The sequence below is a fragment of the Coffea eugenioides genome, chromosome 1 (assembly GCF_003713205.1).
Source record: "Coffea eugenioides isolate CCC68of chromosome 1, Ceug_1.0, whole genome shotgun sequence".
Lineage (NCBI taxonomy): Eukaryota > Viridiplantae > Streptophyta > Magnoliopsida > Gentianales > Rubiaceae > Coffea > Coffea eugenioides.
In genome coordinates this window covers 30,878,329-30,900,749 of record NC_040035.1, presented here as the reverse complement: position 1 = coordinate 30,900,749, position 22,421 = coordinate 30,878,329, and the positions used below count along the sequence as shown (strand labels likewise).

Genomic DNA, 22,421 nt, shown 5'->3' with positions numbered 1-22,421 from the left:
TGGACAAATTATAAATGCAGATAAATCTTCTGTGTTTTTCAGCAAGAATATTGAGGAGCACCAGAAGGAATGAATCCACAGTAAGTATCTTGGGCCACCTATGGTGATTAGAAGGACAAAAATATAGGTTTTAAGCTACATCAAAGAGAGAGTTGTTAAAAGGTTGAGTAACTGGAAGGAGAAATTGTTGAGTAATGCAGGTAAGGAGGTATTGTTAAAGTCATTTGTGCTAGCTTTGCCTACTTATGCTATGAGTTGTTGTAAGTTTCCAAAAGGGCTATGGTGTGGACTTATGTAGAGAAATGGATAAATTCTGGTTGGGGGATAGAGAGGAAAATAAAAAAATTCATTGGATTGGCTGGAAGGAACTCTTAGAGGTTAAGGGCAAAGAGGGTTTGGGATTTAGAGATTTATAGGAGTTTAATGATGCAATGCTGGCTATGCAGTTTTGGAGGATTTTAACAAATCCAAATCTACTTGTCAGTAAAATTTTGAGAGGGAAGTATTTTAGAGAGCTTTCAATTTGGAAAATGGAAACTAATGCTGGGGATTCATGGACGTGGAGGAGTATTTTAAGTTCTAAGAAGCTGTTACAGAGAGAGATTAGGAAGAATGTTGGTGATGGATGAAATATAGATATTTGGGAGAATAACTGGATGCCTGATATGGAAAATGGAAGAATCAAGACCAGAAAACCTCAACACTATCAACTGAGATCTGTCCATGAATTGATGAAGGATGGTAGGTGGAATGAGGACCTAATAAGAACCATTTTCAATGAGGAAGATTGTAGGAAGATCAAGAAAATTTCAATCAGTGAACATGGAGCCATGGATAGATTAGTGTGGGTGTACTCAAGTTATGGCCAATATACTGTCAAAAGTGGCTATGCTTTGCCAAAAGATATGCAGAAAAGGAAAGAGAGGCCTAAACAACAAAGAAGCAGTAGCAGTAGAAATATGGAGAAATCTGGGGCTTGGAAATTTTTGTGGAGCTTAAACGTAAAGCATAAATTGAAGCATTTTATTTGGAAGTGTTTATATAGAGTATTACCAGTAAATGAAGTAGTGAAGTGTAGAGTGAGGAAGGGAAATGATATATGTTTCATGTTGTGGTGAAATGACAGAGAGTTTGGAACACATGCTGTTTTTTTGCCAACATGCTGAGTTAATATGGAAGGTTGCTCCCATTTATTGGAATGGTCTCAATGGTTACAGGAACAATTTTTGGCATCGGTGGAATAGTTTGGTGGAGGCTAAGGAAAGAAAGGAGGGCAGGAGTCATATTGAATTGATAATTAATATACTGTGGCAAATTTGGAAGTCAAGAAATGTAATTCAGTTTAGTAATGATAGAAAATGTCTGGGATTAGCCGTTGGTTAAGCTATAGGAATGGTAGGAGTACTCTGAGATAGTTAATGAAAGGGAAGAGCCTAAAGAGGAAGGAAGGGAAGTAGCATATGTAGAAGGGAAGTGGTTACCACCACCACAAGATTTTATTTGCTTAAACACTGATGCAGCCTTGAGACAGAAGGATGAAAAGATTGGCTGGGGAGTGGTGGCTAGATGTAGTAGTGGTAATATGATTGGGGCCTGGGCAAAAAATGAATAGTGATGTGGTGATGCTGCCGTGGAGAAAGCTAGGGCAATCAGGAAGGCTTTGACCATAGCTAATCTGAATGGTTGGGAGAACATTGTTATACAATCTGATTGCAAGATTGTGATTGAGAAGATCAAGTTGGAAAGTTTGAAGGATCCTCTAGCTAGTGCTGTTTTATTTGACATGCTACAAAATAGCAAAGGTTTTTGTAACAGTTTCTTCTCCTTCATCAAAAGGGAAGGAATTGTTGTGTCACATTCTTTGGCAAAATTTGCCTTAAACTTAGATGCTAATATAGCTTGGAGAGTTTCTTTTCCTAGCTGGCTGCTTAGGTTAGCCAAAAATGATGTAGGAGCAGTTGCTTCAATGATGTAAGCGTTTCTAGTTTTCTTAATGAAAGTTTGTTATCATTTGAAAAAAAAAAAGAATTGTAATTGGATCCAACTTTAGAATTAGGTAACAAATCCACTGATAAATCAGTGAAAGAAGAAATTTGTGTATAACAACTTGTAGGTAAACAACCAACCAAGATCCCTTTTCCTTCAAAGATCAAATAACATAAAATAAGAAAGAATAATGGACAACATTCAAGACACCATTTTTCTTATAATATGAGATACTTGGTCTCAAATTTATTAGAGTGTCACTCTTAAGAAAACTACATTAGAATTTCATTCTCCATATTCCTAAACCTAGAGCCTTGACCAATAACCATGCTGATCCTTCTAGTAGTTTTGGTCTTGCTGATGAAAATGAAGCTTCATCCGTCACCATTGAGTTTCCATTAGTGGTTTTCCTTTCTCTTTCAAGGTAATCGTATGATGGTATAATGGTCCTAAGCTATATTAGCCTTGTTCTTGGCTGCTGTAGATTTCGTATAATTTGATTATACAGAAAAAATAGAATTAGTAAAAAAAAACTTTTATTGTGAATTTTAGCTTTTTTAGTTATTAAAAAATCTATAATCTGGATATAAAGTAAATGAGAATATCACAAAATTAATTATCCAAAATCAGTATCTATAATCAATTAAAATAATTAATCGAGAACAACTCTTTTATTGCTTTTAGTTTACTATTGACGGCTTCATTATTTTTTTTTTCTCTTTTCAGAGGAACTTCGCAAAATCTAAACGAGTGTAATGCAAAGTGCGACTGTGAGGACCCGAAAATTTCTCTATTTTCTTTTATTTTTTTGAATACATTTTCTTTACTTTACTTTATTGCCTTAATTTTCTAGATATTTTTATAAGTGAATCAAGATTTTTAAACATTTTCTCCTATAAGTTAGTGTATGTTAAATTCATAATGCATTATAGAAGTGGGACCCACTAGTGAGTTGCGTAATAAATTTAGTGGACAAAAACGGATATTTTTCTAAGAGGGTTTATATGATTAGAAGTGTTAAAAGTGGATTGGAGGAAAACAATATAGACTAACCATTAGAGACAAAGGAAAGACAAGAAGATAAGTTTTGCACCTAAGCGTGACATTTGTCGCTCACCTAAGCAAACTTTAACCAAGATTGGTCTTGATCTTTATCTTGGAAAATTGACTAACTTTTCCCTCACTTTCTTCTTCCCTTGGCTGAATTTCTTGAGAGAAAAGAGAGGGAGAAAACTCCATTTTTATACCTTGAATCCTTGCCTTTTAGTGAACCAACAAGATAGAAACCAAAATCACTCCATAAAACCTTGAATCCAACTTGGAGGGAAGCTCTTGGTGAAGTCTTGGGAGAAAGAAAGCTTTGCAATCCTCTTGATTGGCTTGTTATCTTAGGGGTTGAAGGTATCAAGCTAAGCAACCTTCTTTTCACTCTTATCTTGCCTTTTGTTGGATTTAAGACTTGATTATGGTAGAATCTGTGGAAAATTTCATGGTTTATGTAGTAAATCGAAATTTCCAGCTTTGATTGTGGAATTCCATCTTTGATATGTTGATTTCAGCTTTGCTATGACTTATTAGCCTTGTCATGTGATTTTTCCAGCTTTTATATGCTTCTTTGGCTTTATAATAGAAATTTCCAACTTGTGATTTTGAATTTCAGCCTAGTTAATTTTTCTAACTTGAGTAGATGATGGTTATATGCTATGTATATGCTTGATTGAGTGAGTTGTTGGCCTGGTATGTATATGCTTGATTTGAAGCTGGTTTGTGGTGAGAATGAAACCTTGAAAATGGCTGGAAATTAGGGAAATTAAGGGGAAGTACTGCTGAAAATTTTTCCCGCAGGAGACTTTGAGCAGTCTTGGGAAATCTATTCTATCTTGGTATAAAAATATCCGAATTGAGTTCCGTTTGTTGCATTTGAAACTAGACTCATAGCTCTTTTAACCGTGTAAAATTCATGGTTTGGTTCACTTTCTATAAATACCAGAAAAATTTCAAATTGGACTAAAAATTCAAGACTGTCCTATTTTTGCACTTAGTTGAGCAGTGAATTGAGGCTGAGATTTGACTAATTTATGGGCTGAATTTTATGAATGAGTCTTCTAAAGAGTTGCGGTCTTTTGAATCTATTTTCTAACAGTATAAGATTTATGATTTTTAGACTTACAAAACTCAAGTTATGATTTTTCTAAAGGAATGGTGCATGCTAGGAATTATGGCGCATAGTGGTAATGTGATTAATTGGTGAGGTGTATGCATTAAATTTGGTGGATAAGAGGGGTTTTAGGTAAGAGGAACTATGTGATTAAAAGTACTAAGAGTACATTAGTGAAACATAAGTTAAAAACACAAGAGAAACAAGGAAACAAGCTTGAACCGAACCGTATCACTTGACACTAGTCAAAACCCTTACTTGACCAAGAATTTTCTTTCTTTAAATCCTTCATTTTTTGTTGTCAAACATTCCTTTCTTATTTTGAGAGGTGCTGGCCAAATTTTAGATGGAAAAGGAGAGGAAAGAAAAGAAAAAAAAAACACAACAAAGAGAGAAGAAATGGGTAAGTGACAAGTGTTGATCATCCAAACCACCTTTGACCAAGATGCCTTCTAGTATTTATCTTCCTAATAGCAGCCATTAGCCTTCATTGCTTTCCCCTTTTTGGCTGAACTAGAGAGAGGGGAAATGAGAGGAGAAACTTCAAATTTTATCTTGGTTTTGCTTGATTTGGAGAGAAATCCACAAGAACTCTTGATTTACTCTGGAGAAACTTGCAACAAGGGAGAAAAAAAGCTTGAGGTGAAGAGAGTTGGAATAGGTAGCCTTGTTTTGCTTCTTATTCTCGAGGTTTGAGGTATTTTGCTAGAAAATATCCTTTTCTCCAATTATTTTAGGCTGTTTATCCTATATATGTGGATAAGAAGCATGTCTATGGCAATTTTAGAGATTTGCTAGGGTTTGGTGAGGTTGTGCTAGGATATGTTCAAATTTCCAGCCTTGTTATGTATATGGCAGCCTTGGGGTGTTACTTTCAGCCTTGATTTGCTCTTTTAGTTTAACATGGGAACTTCTAGCTAGAGTGTACTTTTTTTTCCCGCAAAATGAAATTTTCCAGCTTTGCTTTGTATTTTTAGCCATGATATAATGATATCTAGTTTTGATATGGACTTGAATGAGTTGGTATGAGGATTTCTAGCTTTAATATGACTTTTTAGCTTCTAAATAAGGATTTTCCAGGTTTAGTACCAATTTTTCAGCCTTAGTTGGAAAATTCCAGCTTGGTATGGTTGTTTGTGTAACATATATATATGTGAACTTGGATAGCCTTGTAACCTATGTGACGACCACACTTTCCCCTAAGGTGAACCAGAGGGTTGGCGGGCCGTCTGCCTAGCTCTCGCCAGGACTCACACAAGCAATCTAGCCCAAATCCTTCCGAAGAATAAACTAAATCCTCATTTAACTTCAAAGATAACAACATTTATAAGATAGCCAATCGACGGCTCTTAAACACTTCGTGCGTTACTTACAAGGATTAAATCCATACCACACAAATACGTACATACAAGCCGGATACCAGACTTAGGGTTACACTTTTCCAGCTTCAAGTGGCAACCAAAAATAAAAGGTACAGTGCTTAACGTAGAATTCATTACAAACCGAAATTTAAATTCAAGTTGTTCAAGTACATTCATAGGAAATATAAGCTGCTCAAATGCTTTCAAACTTCCCATCCTGTAAGGAAAACAAATAAACGTGGAGTGAGCTAAAGCTCAGTGGTGCCCAGACATGCAATCATTTAAACGAATAGCAAATAATAGCTTCAAACTTATATTCACAAGTACGAAATCGTATAACAGCACAGGGTAGGATACAGGGGCTCTCAGGAGCCATTTTCCTCGCTTGATCAAAATTACCCGCAGTTGACCCTCCATCAACTTTCACTATCTAAAGTCCATGTAGATTCATTATTATTATTATTATTATTATTTTTATAGACTAGTCGAGGGATTCACCCAGCGACGTGGCGTCCAGCATGAGGTTATTATAGACTAGTCGAGGGATTCACCCAGCGACGTGGCGTCCAGCATGAGGTTGCATGAGGTTATTATAGACTAGTCGAGGGATTCACCCCGCGACGTGGCGTCCAGCATGAGGTTATTATAGACTAGTCGAGGGATTCACCCAACGACGTGGCGTCCAGCATGTAGATAGTGCAAGCAGGATATTCACGAAAATATTTCAAGCAAGCCACCACTCGAAAGAGCTAGTGCGGTAAAGTACACACTGCCCACTTCGATGGATCAGAAAATCATTTTTCCAATTATCACATATCAAGTCAAGAAAGCACTTTAATCAAGTAGGCATAGAACAAGCAGGGACACTCACCACGAGTGAAGTTCAAAGGTCAAGCTGGGATTCAAAATTCCACGTCCTTGCTATACCCTAGAAAACCAAATTTTGAAACTATAAGTTTCTATTCAGTTTTCAAGCTTATACACATCGAGGTTTATCTAATATATTACTAGTTTACTTTCCCATAGTAAATTCAAGAATCTACTTAGGTTGAAGCTTGACAAAAGTAGTAGAAATGTTTCTTATAGTTTTCCTTGAGATATTTTTCCTTAGAAAAGGGTAACTAGTATTATTTTCTTGAAACAATTCGACCATCCACTTAGGATTGAAATTTAGTAAAAGTAGGAAATGTTTTATATGGCTTTCCTTCAAAATATTTTTCTCTATACGAGTGCGGCTAGTACTATTTTATTTAGAATAAGTTTTCTTGCCGAGGAAGTTTTCAGCTATTTTTAGTTAAAGCCACTAAAATCTTGTATTTTGGGAATTTCCTCTAGACAATTAGCCAGGGACAATTTTAAGGAAAGAAAAGGAAATAGATCAAGACTTAGGGTTTTAAAACTAGTGAAATCATTTTCTAAAAGTAATAAGGCTAGTTTACGCTTAAAGGAGAGATATCGAGTTGGCAAGGTTTAGAAAATCCCTACACGAAATTTCTAACTTTAACATACAGTGCTAAGTTTTATCGAACCATACTAGAGTGAAGATATATTTAAATAGCTTGCTTAAAACTTCCTCAAGTGCACAAGACCAAAACGGATTCCTTACGATTTCGATTTACAAGCACATAATATTTCAGATTTGTCAATATAACCAACTCACAATTCAAGTAGAAATCTCACTAGGGCTTCGTCAATCATTAGCCCTAGGTTTCAACAGATTCAATTCTGATCAAGAATAAAACGAATAACCAAGGCTTCGTCAATCATTAGCACTTGGTTTTGGCACGCTCATATCACATCTTAACTAAAACAAAAATGAAGGTAAGGCCTTCAAGAAATTCCAGCAATCAAAGTTCATCACTCTTTAATATTTATAAAACCATTCAAATGGCCAAGGGCTTCATCAATCATTAGCCCTTGACAACATCAATCACTTCCAACCACAATTCAATCAAGAATTCAAACCACAAATAAGCTAAATGTTCGATCCAAGTCAAAAATTCAGTTTCATAAAGAAACAGGACATTCAAGCAGGACAGTCTACTTTGAGGAGTCACGGACAGCAGTACATATGGAGGAAAAATATGAAATTTCTACAGAACAAAGGCCCATGAATCTAGTTTCAAATGCCACTGACGGCACCTTAATCGGATTTTCCTACACCAAGATATAAGCATTTTACTGAGACTGGTCAGTGAAATCCGAAAGTCTGGAAACTCATTTTTCACTTGTGAAAAACTCCTTTTTCTCCTTTAAAACCATAAGACTTTTATTCAAACCATCCGTACATTTAAGTATGACATTCATACCAGCATATACCAAGGCAAATAACGCTTAATTCCAGTACTTATATTCCAGCAATTAGATGTTTATAAATCCAACTTTTCCTCGGCTAAAACATGGTTTTAGATACTCAAGTTTGTCATGCACACATTTAGCTAGCTAATTACATTTCTGGTTCAAACTCAACTTCGAATAACAACTACCTCCATCCCAAAAATCCAGAAATTTGTCCAGCTAGTCATGGATGAAGTTGCATGCATAAATTTTCTGTTTTCATTTTATTTCCTTGGTTAGCCGAGCTACCTAGCCTCATGCAAGCCTCAATCATCATGTTGTTAGCTAGATAAACATAGGTATCAACTCAGATCCTCATAATGTAGAAGATTAAGAACTACCTTTCCAATTTAAGCTCACGGTGGTTCCATTTCATCAAAACAGAATTTCTTATGCTCCTTAATTCATCATCCGAATGCACAAAATTAACATACAAAGCCATAGCCAGGTAAATCAACTAGTGATTAGTCATATAATCCACAATACAGGCTCAGATTATCAAATTTAAATAGATTACAACTGCAATTCAGATTTCTGGTGCACAAAAATTCCATTTCACTAAATCAGAATTTTTTTTCCAGGTTCCTGATTCCATCATCCAATCACATAACTCCACATGCAAGGCCTTAATTGTATAAATCATCCAAGTTTCAGTTAACTAATCATAATCTCGGTTGCTTATCATCACAACAAAGCAGATTACATCATGGAATTCTTAAATCAGTTTTCGGCCAACCATTTTCTTATCAAAACAGAATTTTCTTGAGCCTTAACATCATCATCCGAATCTAGCTTCCACATGCAACCCTTAATCTACTTAATCATTTAATTTTAATTAGTCAAACACCTAACCAAGTGGAAATCAAACACGTTCCAGCACATTTCATGCTAAAATACCCAAGCAATATCCAAAACAACTTCAACGGCTAATCTGGAAAAATTAGTTCAGCAGCCCAGAAATTTTCTAATAAGTTTTCCAGCCATGCAACCGAAATTCCTAGCCATAAAGTTCACATGCAACACTAAGTAAGGAACTTATCTATCAGGTTGATCCAAGATTAAGCTCAAATCATCACACCCAACAAATTAAAACCAAAATTTCCAGCTCTAGCTCTCGGCAGAAACAAATTCTTACGCATATCAGATTTTCTTTCCTACCCCACTCATCCGGCTGTCCAAACTCAACCTGCACGGCTATATCTAGCTTAAACCTCTTGTTTTTGGTTGGTTAATCACATAGTTAAGCCCAGATTGTCACGGGGAAACAAAATTAAATCTGCATCTCCATCTCTGTTTCTCGGCAACATCATTTTCTCCCAAAATCAGATTTCTCATGTTTAAATTTTATCATTCGAATGCACAAATCCCACATGCAAGTTCTTAAACACTACCATCTACCTCTAATAAGCTCCTCTAAAATCAGAATCTACCTCTGCTGAAAGCTTGTACGCGTGACCGAACAGAAATTCTATCTCTCTTCCTCTCGGCTTGCTTGCGGCTGAATGGTTGTCCTGGTGATGTTGCAGTTGCGATGGTGTGGCGGTTAGAGAATGGTTTGCAGCTGGTTGAGGGTGCAGTCAGGAATGAAGCTCACGTAGTGTCCCTCTCCTTTCTCCCCTTTAGCTCACGGAAAGAAACAGAATGGTTGCAGCTCGCGATTCCTTCCTTGTTCCAGCTTCTGATCAGGAAGGGAATGGAGCTCTCTCTCTCTCTCTCACTTCCGGTCGATGTTTACGAGGTGAAGGGTTGTGGTGATGTGAAGAGAAGGGAATGAAGCTATGAAGAGGGTGGAGTGGTGCGAGGTTAAGGAAGTTGGAGTGTAGGAATGAGCTTGAGTGTAGAGTTGGTGAATATGGGATTGGCCGAATAGGGAGGTGAGAAAATCAGGTTGTCCGGAATTTGTTGGGTTTGCATGGTGGTTTTGGTGAGATTGGGAGGGTAGTTTAGACATTTCATATTGTCCTACTAATGACCACTTAAGACCCCAATTCCCATTTAACTCCAAAAATTATTCCGAACGTAAATTAAATTCCTAATGATGTACTAATCTTGCAAGGCTTCAATTATCGAAATATTTACGTCCCACGAGTAATTAGTATACTTGTATTATTTTTATCTAAAATTTGTCGGCTTTATAGTTTTGACGTTATTCACTAATTAGAATTAATTATTGGACTTTAAATAATTTATTTTAAGGTAGTAAGATTAATCGGCTCAAGTAACGTTGATTTAGCGTAATAGAGACTAAGTGTTCTAACGTTTTATGTTAAGGCGATAGAATCATTCTAATTCCAAATGTATTAATATATTTAAGCAAAACCAAGAAATTTCATAACTTAGAAAAATTATATTAGTTCACACATGAAAAGTGTTTTTAAGTACTTATCTGCGAACAAGTGAAAGTAATTCTAAAATTACTAATGAATTAAATATGCAAATGAAATACGAAATGATATTTGTATATATATATTTTCAGGGTTCTCACAACCTAGAATATGTGTCAAGTGCCTCTTATCCTTTGTGGCTTTGGTTGGGACTGTTTTACCATGATGTTTAGCCTTGGAATTGGAAGGGAAAGTTAAGGCCAAACAAGGGGAGGTGCTGTCCGTTTTCTTTCATGTAGCATAGATGAGTAAAGATGAGGGTTGTGGTGTAGATTTAGGCTGATTTGGCCTAAGCTTGTTTGAGGTTGTTTGAATTCACCTTATTTGAGCCATAAGCTTGATTTTGTGTACCAAAATTGTGCATTTTCACAAGGAGGGAAAAACGATGGGTTCTAGTAACTTGTATCCAATGGTTAACTTGAACATTCTAATTGGTTTTCTACCAAAATAGTGAGTATGCCTCACTTATGTTTTGCTAAGCTATATGGGTTATTATTTTTCATAAATCTTTCCTTCGATATTGACGAGACAAGTTGGGCATTTTGAAACATTGTTTGATTGTAACTTGCTATATGATATTCACTCGCAAATTTCGAGATTGACTAAGGTGTAAGGTCTAACCTTGACGTTACTAAGCAGTAACTCGTTGGTGAGTGTCAAGTACATGTTTCTTGATATCTTGATTTGAATGATACATGTTGCCATGTGTTATGTGTTTGAATATTAAACTTGATGAGGTGAGGGTGTACTTTATCACACTCGTCCTCTCCTTCTTGAATGATCATGTACTTGTTTGAACTTGATTAACTTATGCTTGTGCTTGACTTGTAAGTGCTGAGCGGCAGTATGTACCACACTCAATTCGAGTGGGAAGTGCGTCTTATCCCGTCTCAGTACCATTATCTTGATTAAGTCGATTGGAGAGTTATCTCATCGACCCTAGTGTTGAGCGGCAATATGTACCATACTCAATTCGAGTGGGAGGTGCCTCTCATCCCACCTCAGTACCATTATCTTGATTAAGTCGATTGAAGAATTATCTCATCGGCCATACTTGTTCTTGCATGGGTATACTCGAGTATTACTAAAACCCTTGTGGACGTTCGGGCCCGGTAGAGGGTGAAACGGTGGATGGGGATTCGTGTCAAGTGAATTCTACGGACTTGTTTTTTGCGTGGTTGACGGAGTATCAACAAAAGTAAATGATATCCAAGATCGTGAAATGGCAAGCTTGTGGATTAGCTCCTGAGAGCTCCTGTATCCTCTTAATGAACGTGTTTTAGTTCTTTTGTGGCTTTACGTGAAACCATTGTTGTTATTCTGTACATGTGTTACTTGAGTTGAATTATGGTACTTGCTCTACTTGCTTGCTTGATTTCTTGGCCTCATTGAGCGTCCGCTCATCCATTTAAGTTGTTATTTCTTAATAGGAATTTGAAGTGAAGAATTGGAGGTGCTAGACTAGCCAAATTTTGTCTAGAGTTAGTGCGATTCCCTAAGCGACTTTTGGACATTTGGAAGTATAGATTTCATTTGTATTTGAAATATTATGGTTGTAATAGTTAACGCTATTGCCTAAGGATTGTGACTGTTGTTATTCAAGTAATTCTTTCTTGGTTTTAAGAAATTGTTTGGCTTGAAAATCGTGATTTGGTTCAAGTGAGTGCATGAGTCCTAACGAGAGTTGGGCAGGCGATTCGCCAAATCTTTGAGTTCACTCTAATGGGAGGTGGAGTCGTTACAGCAACCTAGGGCCAATTTTCCACCAAAAGGCTGGAATTCCTATGATTCGCTCGAGTGGACCATTACAGAAGGAGAATTCCTACAAAATGCAGAATTGGTGGCTCAACGTTTACAACGTTACGGATACAAGGTAAATTTTCTGTTATTCATATCATGCTTTTGTATTAGTGAATTCCTTTATTAGCTGGTTGGCATGAATAATTTGGTAGTGGTGAAATTTATATGCTTGTTGAAGGCCAAAAAAAGTCTCTAAAAAGAATAAAGTTAATATTATATATAGTAACATCATATCCATCCATCATAATTGGATATATGATACACATGCAAATTTAGGTTTCAAAGTTAAATTAAAATTACTTGTTATTCATCTAATAGTGATAGTGTACATACTATCAATATATAGAAAATTAATTCTAAAAACTAATGAGACCTAAAACAAGTGTAAAGGAATTATTATGGGCATGTACGAGTGAAAACTGCCCTTAACTATTTTTGGTTCCATTCATTCAAATGACGTAATTCATTTAGAAGTGCAAAAAAAAAAAAAGATGTCAACGTCTTTAGGGTGGAAGGACTAACAATGCCCAATATTGGCATCAAGAGTCTAGTCGGGCTAATCAAGTAAATATATGATGCACTTAAGTCGAAGGACGCAATGTGTGAGGGAGAGATTATCGTGTTATAGCAACACATTGTAAAATAAGTTGGGTAACAAGTGTAACAAAGAAAAAGCCTTTATTATTAAGCTAACTTTTGGGGTAAGAAAACCCGATAACACTAAGGAAACCCTAGAAAAATTGCGAGAGGACTGAAATTGATAAAGTTTTTACCAAAAGGAATGCCAATGTGCACAGAAGGGTTTTCATTAGGTGGAAAGGATTTCATGCATGTCTTAGCTATCATCTTAATATGTTTGTTACGAGTATAGTATACTATTCATCTTCTGTGTTATAGCAATAATTACGCCAACACTATTTTGTAATGAAGTATGTAAGTTGACCCCTCTTTCATTGTAGTGTTATGATTAAGATTAAACTGGTTCTCCTGGCTTCCAACCCCATAGGATCCTGCAATTGCAAACTATTAATTGATATTTATTATTCATGTTGTCAGTACTAGGTAATGATGTTTGTGTCGTCAACAAAACCCCTGGTCCAGTCAAGGGGATCTACCATTAGCCTAACGATACACACAATTCATTGTTTAAGCCTTTTAGTCATGCAAATCGTAAATAAAATTTAGAAAGTTCACATCTATATTTAGAATTAGTGTAGGATTTCACAAATCCTTCCATTCATACAAATTGTCAAATTCCGAAAGTTGACATATATGCCCTCTTCCCTATGTCTTATAGGTTTTAAAACTAAGGCTATTTGATAAAACTAAAATTTGAAATTTAAATATGTTAAGTTACTAAATTGTTAAGTATTGAAGTTTTGACATTTACGCATATTGTACATTAACTAATAAGTGAATACTTTATCACTTCTAATTTTGAGTAAGTTTTGTCGAAGTAATTCAGAGTCACAACTTGTCTGAACATATTAAGATTTGAATTTATTATATTTAAGTATTGAATTGGATTATCAAACAAGATATAAGTAAACTCTCTTAACTATGATGCGTATGTACGTGTCCCATGATGTTTACCACATTCGACTTATCTATTCCAAGTATTATACATGTATAAGGTTGCCCCTCCAATTTTTTATTTTTGGGTCCACCACTGCAGACTTTTTTTTTTTTCCTTAGCTCTAATTTATGGCTCCACTTAATAAAAATTCAAACCTGCTTTGATTTTTTTAATTTTTAAAACGTACTACAGTTGTATCAGACGACTTAGATGGTTTACAAAATTGCGCTGTTTCACTTCCATTTCTTGAAATCCTCTGAAATATTCATTTTTGGCTTGTAACATCTACTTCTATTTCCAGATCCCCCAAATTGGCATTGGGTTCTTTTTCTCTTTTTTAGTGATAATAAGAATCTATTTGAATATTAGATATTAGATATAATTGCATAATTAAAATTTTAATTTGGCAAAATCATTTGATGGAGGATACAGAGTCATAATAAGCATATACAAATTATTTACGTCAAATAACGTCAAACTTCTCTTGTCTAAATTGATTGATAAGGTATTTATTCTTCGCTAAAAAGCTAAAGGAATTTAATTATGTTTTATTCTGTTCAATATTGTGCTGCAAATGATGGTCGATGATCCTATTAGTTTGTTGACTTCTCGATTAGGTGGCTGGATTACAATAACGTTGCCAGTTTTTACCTGTAATATCAATGATAATACGTGTACTACCATCAATTGAGAAATTTAACTTCTTCCAATCTTAGCCAGAAAGGAAACTAGTAATATAGGTACACTTTTTTTTTTAAGAATCAACCGTGATTCCTTACTTATCTCCTTGATGACTCGAACCTATAACCTGTCAATTACACGTGAAGCGTCTTATTAATTAAGTTACACATCATTATCAAATATTGGCATACTTGAAAATTTATTTGAGAAAAAAAAAGAGGGAAAAATATGGAAGATACAAATGTCCATTTTTCATCACTACCATGTCAAATAAATTAATTTGAGTTTCCTAGCAATGGATGGGTGAAAAATCAACTATTGCCGGCCTACTCCTGAAAAGCTTTACTCCGCAGCTAGACCATTGTTTACTACTCCAAAAAAAGGCTTCTCTTAGGCTTGAAATCTAGACAAAAACAATAGCAAGAATCTTGCATTTTTCTATTTGTTTTGCACCTTTAGCATGATAGGTTCTTTTCTCGGTTTTTATTTATGTTTATGTATCATCATTTTTTGGATGTGTGCAATTCTCAAAATCAAACATTTGTAACTATGATAATCATCTACAGATATGGTTAAAGCTTGAAATAAAATCTAGTATGAAGGCTAACTAATTTGTTATTACACATTTTAACTGTTGTACCTTTGTAGTATGTTGTTGTAGATTACCTGTGGTACAGGAGGAAAGTCAAGGATGCATCTACGGATTCTGTTGGTTTTGATGTGATTGATAAATGAGGTAGGATGGTACCGGATCCAGTGAGATGGCCATCGTCCAAAAATGGACAAGGGTTCGCCCTAGTAGCCAAGCAAGTCCATGGTATGGGTTTAATGTTTGGAATTCATGTGATGAGAGGAATAAGTGCTCAGCCAGTCAATGCCAATACAAACCACTAAGCCAAAGTTTAGTGGCCACCAAAAAGGGACTAAATATCTCTTTGAACTGCAGGTTGGGAGTTCGAACCACACCTGCAGTGAAAAAATTCAAGCATCTCCTTGATCTAGTTAAGTGTGTACACCTCTTTATTCTAATCAGATCTGTACATTTAAGGCTTCTCCTGACACTTTATTTGGTCTAGTCAAGTCTTTATACCTGCTAGCCCCTTACACTTTAAGCTCCCCCTCTTTGGCCTGTAGACTCCACCTGCAATGAAAAAAATCCACAGGAGCTACTCTAGCCCCTTACACTTTAGGTTCCCCATTTTAGGCTTCTCCTGACAACTTATTTGGTCTAGTCAGGTCTGTATACCTGCTAGCCCCTTACATTTTAGGCTCCCCCTCTTTGGCCTGTAGACTCCACCTGCAATGAAAAAAACCCAAAGGAGGTGCTCTAGCCCCTTACACTTTAGGCTCCCCATCTTTGGGCTGTAGGTTAGGGGTTCGAACCCCACCTGCAGTGAAAAAAATCCAAATGAGGTGTTAGAGCACTTTTTTGGTCTAATTAGATCTGTACCTGCTAATCCCTTACACTTTAGGCTCCCCCTCTTTGGACTGTAGGTTGAGGTTCGAATGCCACTTGTAGTGAAAAAAACCCTATCTCAGTGAAAAAACCTCCTTTGGTCTTGTCAGGTAGACATGCTAGCCCCTTGCACTTTAGGCTCCCCCTCTTTGGTCTGTAGGTTGGGGGTTCTAACTCCACCTGTAGTAAAAAAAATCCATAGGAGGTGCCAGAGCACAATTTTGCTAGCCTCTTACACTTTAGGATCCCCCTCTTTCGGCTGTTGGTTGGGGGTTCAAACCCCATTTGCAGTGAAAAAAATTCAAATGAAGTGTCAGAGCACCACTTTAATCTAGTCAGATCTGTATACCTGCTAGTCTATGATAGATCAAAAAAAAGTCAATGCCAATAACCCCATCTTGGATGTTTCTGCGGTAAAATTTGTAGAACTGTTAAGTTAAGAGATTCTATTCAAAATAAACTAAGGTTCTATTCAAATATATATATATATATATATATATATATATATATATATATATATATATAGAAAGGGCAAGTTATCCGTTCGTTCCACTATCCTAGGTTTTGACCATAGACGAATTAGGAAGGGCGGCAAGAGCCAACCCCAGGTTTTAGAAAATTACATATTTTCGTAAGTTAAAAATTTTCTAACGTTTTCTTTATGAATTTAACTTTTTCCCGTGTCGAAAGTTAAAAATAATTTGAAATTAAGTATGTTAATGTTCAGTCCTGTAACATATATATAATCTTCTGTTCCTTGTATGATTTTGATAATTTAGAAAGTTTTCAAAAGGACACAAAAGCTTACTTCCATTTATCATCATTTGATTTCAGGGAAGAGCTTATGAAGAGTCTGGTCGAAGGTGGGATGCAAGAGCTAGATATAGCCACTGACTTGTTCATGGATGCATAACGGCTTCATGAGTGTCAATACAAAGTTGGGAGCAGGAAAGTCATTTGTGAGATCCCTCTACTACCAATATGCAGGATGGGGAATTGACTTTGGTACTGTGATTGTGTTCCTTTTTTTTTTCTTGTTCTTTTATATATAGTTAGTTGATCATTGCTGTTGCTAGATACTATTTCGCTCTTGCAATAAAACACGATTGTGTGTTTGGTGATGACTTGAATTTAGACGAGATACAATTCGTTTCACAGGTATGAAATTAATTGCAAGACAATTTCACTTGTAGTTACCTTTTGTTTTGTTTTGACTAACTCTCCATTTTATCCTTGGAATCAGAATATATCTAACTATTGGACTTTAGTTATAGCACCACAGACTGCAATTTTAAAAGTCATGAATACATTAAAAAAATTTTGAGTTGTTAACTTTTAAAGTTTGAGATTTTAAGAAAGTATCTATAAAACAGAGGTTGATCTGCTTAAAATTTAGGAATGAGGAAAGATATGATGTAGATAGCTTGGTCACATCCAAATACAAATGGTGTCTATGACATTGCTATTTTCCTCCCATGAATTTTTTCTAAGTGTTGATAAACATATATGATTACAGTAGCATCACAACTGCTCTAATCTTGAAGATCACTGATAAATATACAAACACTTGAAAAATCGAGTGAATGTCGGTGAAATTACATAGAATTTTAAGTGTATGACAACAGAAGTATAACGTTAGCTCGAGGGGTTAATCAGAAAGTTTAGCTGTTCTAGAATACGATACAGCATAAATGGTTTAAGAGATCTTTGTAACTCTCAAACTTGTTCTAAGGGTCCGTTTGTTAGGGTGTAAAACGCTTTCCATTGGAAAAATTTTCGTTGAAAGTAATTTTTTGGGAAAATATTTGTTTTCTTCATTGTTTTCCTGAGTTTGGTTCAATTCTCAAAAAGTGAAAACCGTTAGATCAAATTCGGGGCCTGCAACATCACGCTACCACAAAACTCCCCAAAAGCCACCATTCCCTGGAAAGTGAGCATTAGTATCGAAGCACAAGCCATCAGAATTGAGAAATACTACTTTATCGGCCTTCCTTTTCCCCTCTCCATTCCATTGCAACTTTCTCTATTGGGCTAAGGGCACCTTCTCACTTTCTTATTGCTGATCTTTGTCCTTCCTTTCTTTCTGTCAAGATCGCAATTCCTCCTGATTTTCGCAGATCTTAGTCTAATTTTGTAAGCATCCAGTGAGGATATGTCAATATATGCTTGTCTTTGAATGTGCAACTGCGAGAGAAAAAGGGTTGCACATATGGAGGAGAAGCGGGAGGTGATTATTAGTGTTGCAATCCCTTGAATGTTACTCATAGGCTACGTTTTTCTTTCTCTATTCTTGTATTTGTCTACTATCAAAGAAGTAGTTATCTAACGTGATAGAGATCGGTGTTCGTCATGTAAGGTTGGGCAACGGGTGGAGGCAACCGAACTTAAATTCAGCAAGTCTTTTAAGAAAGTTATTTTACCACTTAATATGTAAAATGTTTTACACAAGAAAATATTTTCCTGCACCATAATGCAACCAAATGCAGGAGTTCAAGGAAAATATTTTCGGAAAAAGGTTTTCAATCAAAATAAACATACCCTAAACTTTTATAATTGTCACTCGCATACTTATACCACTTCTTACTTCCGTTACCTCATAAGATACTTGAAAAAAAAATCCTAGTAGGAGACGAATGAGATTTAAGAGGTAGACAAGTGAAAAAAAGATATTAAAATCCAAAATTTGTAAATTTTGATATTTCAATTTTAATTACTAGATTAAGGTCTTTTCGGCACCCCAAAAGATACTTATTTCTTACAAAGACTTGAAAAGAAAAGAAGTCAAAGTCGTCTTGTGCAGGTATTGGGTGAACGTCATTGCCCCATTGTCTATTCGGTATCTCCTGGAACCCGCGTGAAACCAGAAATGGCTAAGCAGCAGCCTAGTCAACATGTACAGGATAACTGGAGATGATTGGGATTCATGGGGGGCATGTGGTAGCCCATCAAATAATAGTTTGACACTACATTTCTATCATGTATCATGAGCATGGGCAAAACTAGGGTGGGGCGGGGAGGGGCCCCAAGTTTTGAAATATTAAATTTTCTTTTCTTCAAAAGTTGATTTTCCAAAAAATTTGTGTACATTCAAATGTTTGCTCCCAATAAAATTAAAAATATTTAAATTTTAATTGAATTAGAGTTCGCCCTTTAAAATTTTTTTTTTTTCTGATTCCGCCTGTGCTCGTGAATATTCTGCTTGAGATTATTGTTGAAACAAGATTTGACCCTCCTTCCATTTCTAAGCAGGACTTTTGGGGCTGCTGATATGATTGGGCCAATGGTCTGATGGGCAAGTCATGGCCGGATTTGGATGTGTTGCCTCTTGGTTGGCTAACTGATCCAGGTGAGGCATCTCTATCATCATTGAGGCCATCAACAAAAATTGAACCCAAAGCTGATTAAATCTCTCTTAATAGGATCTAGTCGCGGACCACATAGGAAATGCCACCTAAATTACAATGAGCAGATTACACAGGTATGCTATCCAGATTTGTAAACTCTTAAACTTTGATTACTACATTTACCATCTTTGTGAAAATATATATATGGGGATCGATGCCTATATAACATGGGCCTAAGTGGGAGTGTTTAGGAACTCAATTAACGATTTGGATTAGAATTTGATAAATTTTCTTCCTCTCTTTTTTTTCTTTAGAAAAAACTCTCTAACTAAAACTCTCTTCAACTCTTTCGTGAGAGAGAGATCAGAATTTTCTGATCTTTCTCCATGGGAGGAACCCTCTCTATAGTTTCTTTTCTTTTGTGTGAATAAAATTTCGTCTAAAATTTTCTAGTGAGAGTTTCTTCTCTCCTTAGGGTTGTCTAGTGAGAGTTTTCTTCTTTCCTAATTTTTTTAGTGAGAGTTTTATTCTCTTCTAAGGATTTTTAGTGAGAGTTTTTGATAATTTTTTCAATTTTCTTTTATTAGAACTGAGTTTTTTAGAATTTTGATTATCAAATCTGAAATTTCTTGGATCTATTCAGCAGATCTCATCATAATATCTGGACTTGAAACAGTTAATTAGCAGATTTGGTAATTGAAAGCATGCACAGATGTCCGTGGAGCTACAATTATTTTATCTCATTTTTTAAATTTGGAGTTTTATAATGTAATTTTTATTGTTCTTCAATCCTATAGTATTATTTCTTCAAATCTATTTTTTTATATCTGTGTATATTTGATGATATAATTTCTGCCATTAGTGCAGATTCTAATGAAATTATGATATTTTATCAAAAACAAATGTCCATATTGGAAAAAGAGTAATTATCTGCACTTCAATTAAAGCTAACTCTAATGTCTATTGATAAAAATGTATTCACATCTTTTAGCGATTAGAAAGGACTTGAAATGACCAAGACAATTTATCTTAAACAAAATAATCAATCATGATGATTAGGCATAAAATTTGCCTACATGTTGCCCTAAAATCCCTCCAGGATGAACCAAGAAGTTTTCACTACCCATAATAAAGTTTTAATCAACTTACCAAAAAAATAAAACAAAAAAGTTTTAATCAATTGAATCAATCTTAATAGTTTGAGTGCAAAACATATATACACGGACATATATGTGTATGTTGGTTATATCTATTTATTTGAAGATATTTAGATAAATGGAATGCAGTCAGTGGTCTAAACATGTATATACATGTACAGCGATTTGGGGGGTTATGCTTTTGGTATAACTTATTATTATACTTTGGAAGAATTTATGTGAAATTCCATTGTATTTAGACAATAACAAAGCAATAGACTTCATTGAGGCGCTGTTAGTGGGCTGTTGCTCGACAGAAATTTTTTAATCGAATAATGATACCTTTTGATGTATATGGAAATGCTTTCTCCTTTGCATAATCTAAGATTCTACATTAATGAAATTAGTTGGTTTGCTTAACAACAAAAAAAAAAAAGGCAATTTTGATGGTAAGACACTTTACCTGTAACCATAGATCTTGGGTTCAAGTCATCAAGAGAATAAGCAAAGATTCGTTTATAGCAAAAATATATAAATAGAAAGAAGATATATGCTTGCGAACCTTAACAGTTTTTTGTTTTATATATCCTACAAAATTAATGGAACAAAGTTTTGGAAGATTAGGCCTGGTTGTTATAATGAGGTTAGTCGTCGTTGTATTTTATTTTCTTCTTTTCTGATTTTACGTTGAAGTAATTTTGTCTCCTAATAGGAGAGGGATAGGATTTAGCAAGTGGATTAGAATAAGGGAAATTAGAATCTAAAACCTTTAAATTTTAAAACCTCAAACTCGTTAAAGCAACGCTTAAATTCGATGTATGTGGCTTCAATTTGACAAAGCAACATGCATGTGGCTTCAAATTGGTTACTTCACATAATTTACTTTAAATTGTTTCATCTTCTGCAGGAGAAATATGCATTGCATTCTTCAATTTAAATTCGAGGAGCAGTTCGATCTCAACAAGGATATCCTACATAGCCAAGGCTCTACGTCACAAAAATTTTGCTTCACGTGCATCCACTGAATTGTGCTTTGGAAGAGGGGCAGGAACGGTTGCAGGAGGCTTCCTACCTAAAAGAGGGACAAGAAGCAATGTTTCTGAAAGTTCATGATTAAGATTTGGTCAAAAAAATGTAAGGTCAAATTTCATTTTGTATCTCGTTTATCACATCATGTATAGAATTCATAAAATTTTGTTCTATAGTTACACGTTATTGAAAGTAAATTACTCTAAATACAAAACAGATTTACGCCGTATGCATTTTACACAAAATCGCCTGAACAATTTTTCTAATCACTGTTAGGGCCTCTTGTCCGTGGACTGGTGGACTAGGACAAAATGACCAATGTTAGGATTCTTAATGGCATATTATCATTTCCTGTACAGCCACATGGATGCGCCCTTTTCACTGTAAAGTGCCATTAATGTTTCACTATTTAGCTCCATAACACGAGTATGTTTAAAAAAAAAAAAAGGGATAATTTCAGAAACCTCCCCTGAGGTTTCTGACACTTTCACTGACATCCCCTGAGGTTCTCAAAATTTCACTTACCTCCCTTGCTTTTGATTTTGTGGTAACAATCCAGTCCAAATCAGATTAAAATATTATTTTCATGTGTGAGAAGGTATTTTTATTCCATAGCTACCCTTTGCAGAAGTTGTATTAGTAGAAGATTCAAAGAAGAATAAATGATTTGGACTAATTAGTAAAGTTGAGGGGGGGTAAGTGCAATACAAAAAATTGCATGCACCAGATGTGCCATGCAACAGTTATTTGGCAGATTTTGCAACGGCTAGCTGCAAATTGCAACGGCCAGAAGGTTTGCTGTTTCAGTAGCAATAGCATATAAAGCAAAGCAACTTAACTACCTCTGAGGTTTCAAGCTATTAACATTCTTTGCTACTAATTTGGAGTGATAACAAGTGCATTTGCTGTGCTACAATTAGAGCTCTGAGTAAAAAGTTTTAGCTGCAACCATGGCCTCTTCAAGCCATAGGGGAGAATCATGGAATTCACCTACATCTTTCTCCATTAAAAACAGGTTTTGCCGCTGTAATCGCAAAGCAACCGTAATGATATCAGAGAGTGAAAGGAATCCAGACAAGTTGTATTTCTATTGAGAAATTTCCAACTTTGTGATGAATTTTAAAAAAATTCTACAAAAGGGGTGATTTTGGGTTTAATTTCCGTCAGGGGGGT

At 35.4% G+C, this 22,421-nt stretch overlaps 1 pseudogene; it reads left to right on the top strand.

Moving 5' to 3' along the window:
• The first annotated feature begins 656 nt into the window (after positions 1-656).
• On the top strand, positions 657-21,156 carry LOC113770254 (annotated as a pseudogene).
• Positions 21,157-22,421: the final 1,265 nt, after the last annotated feature.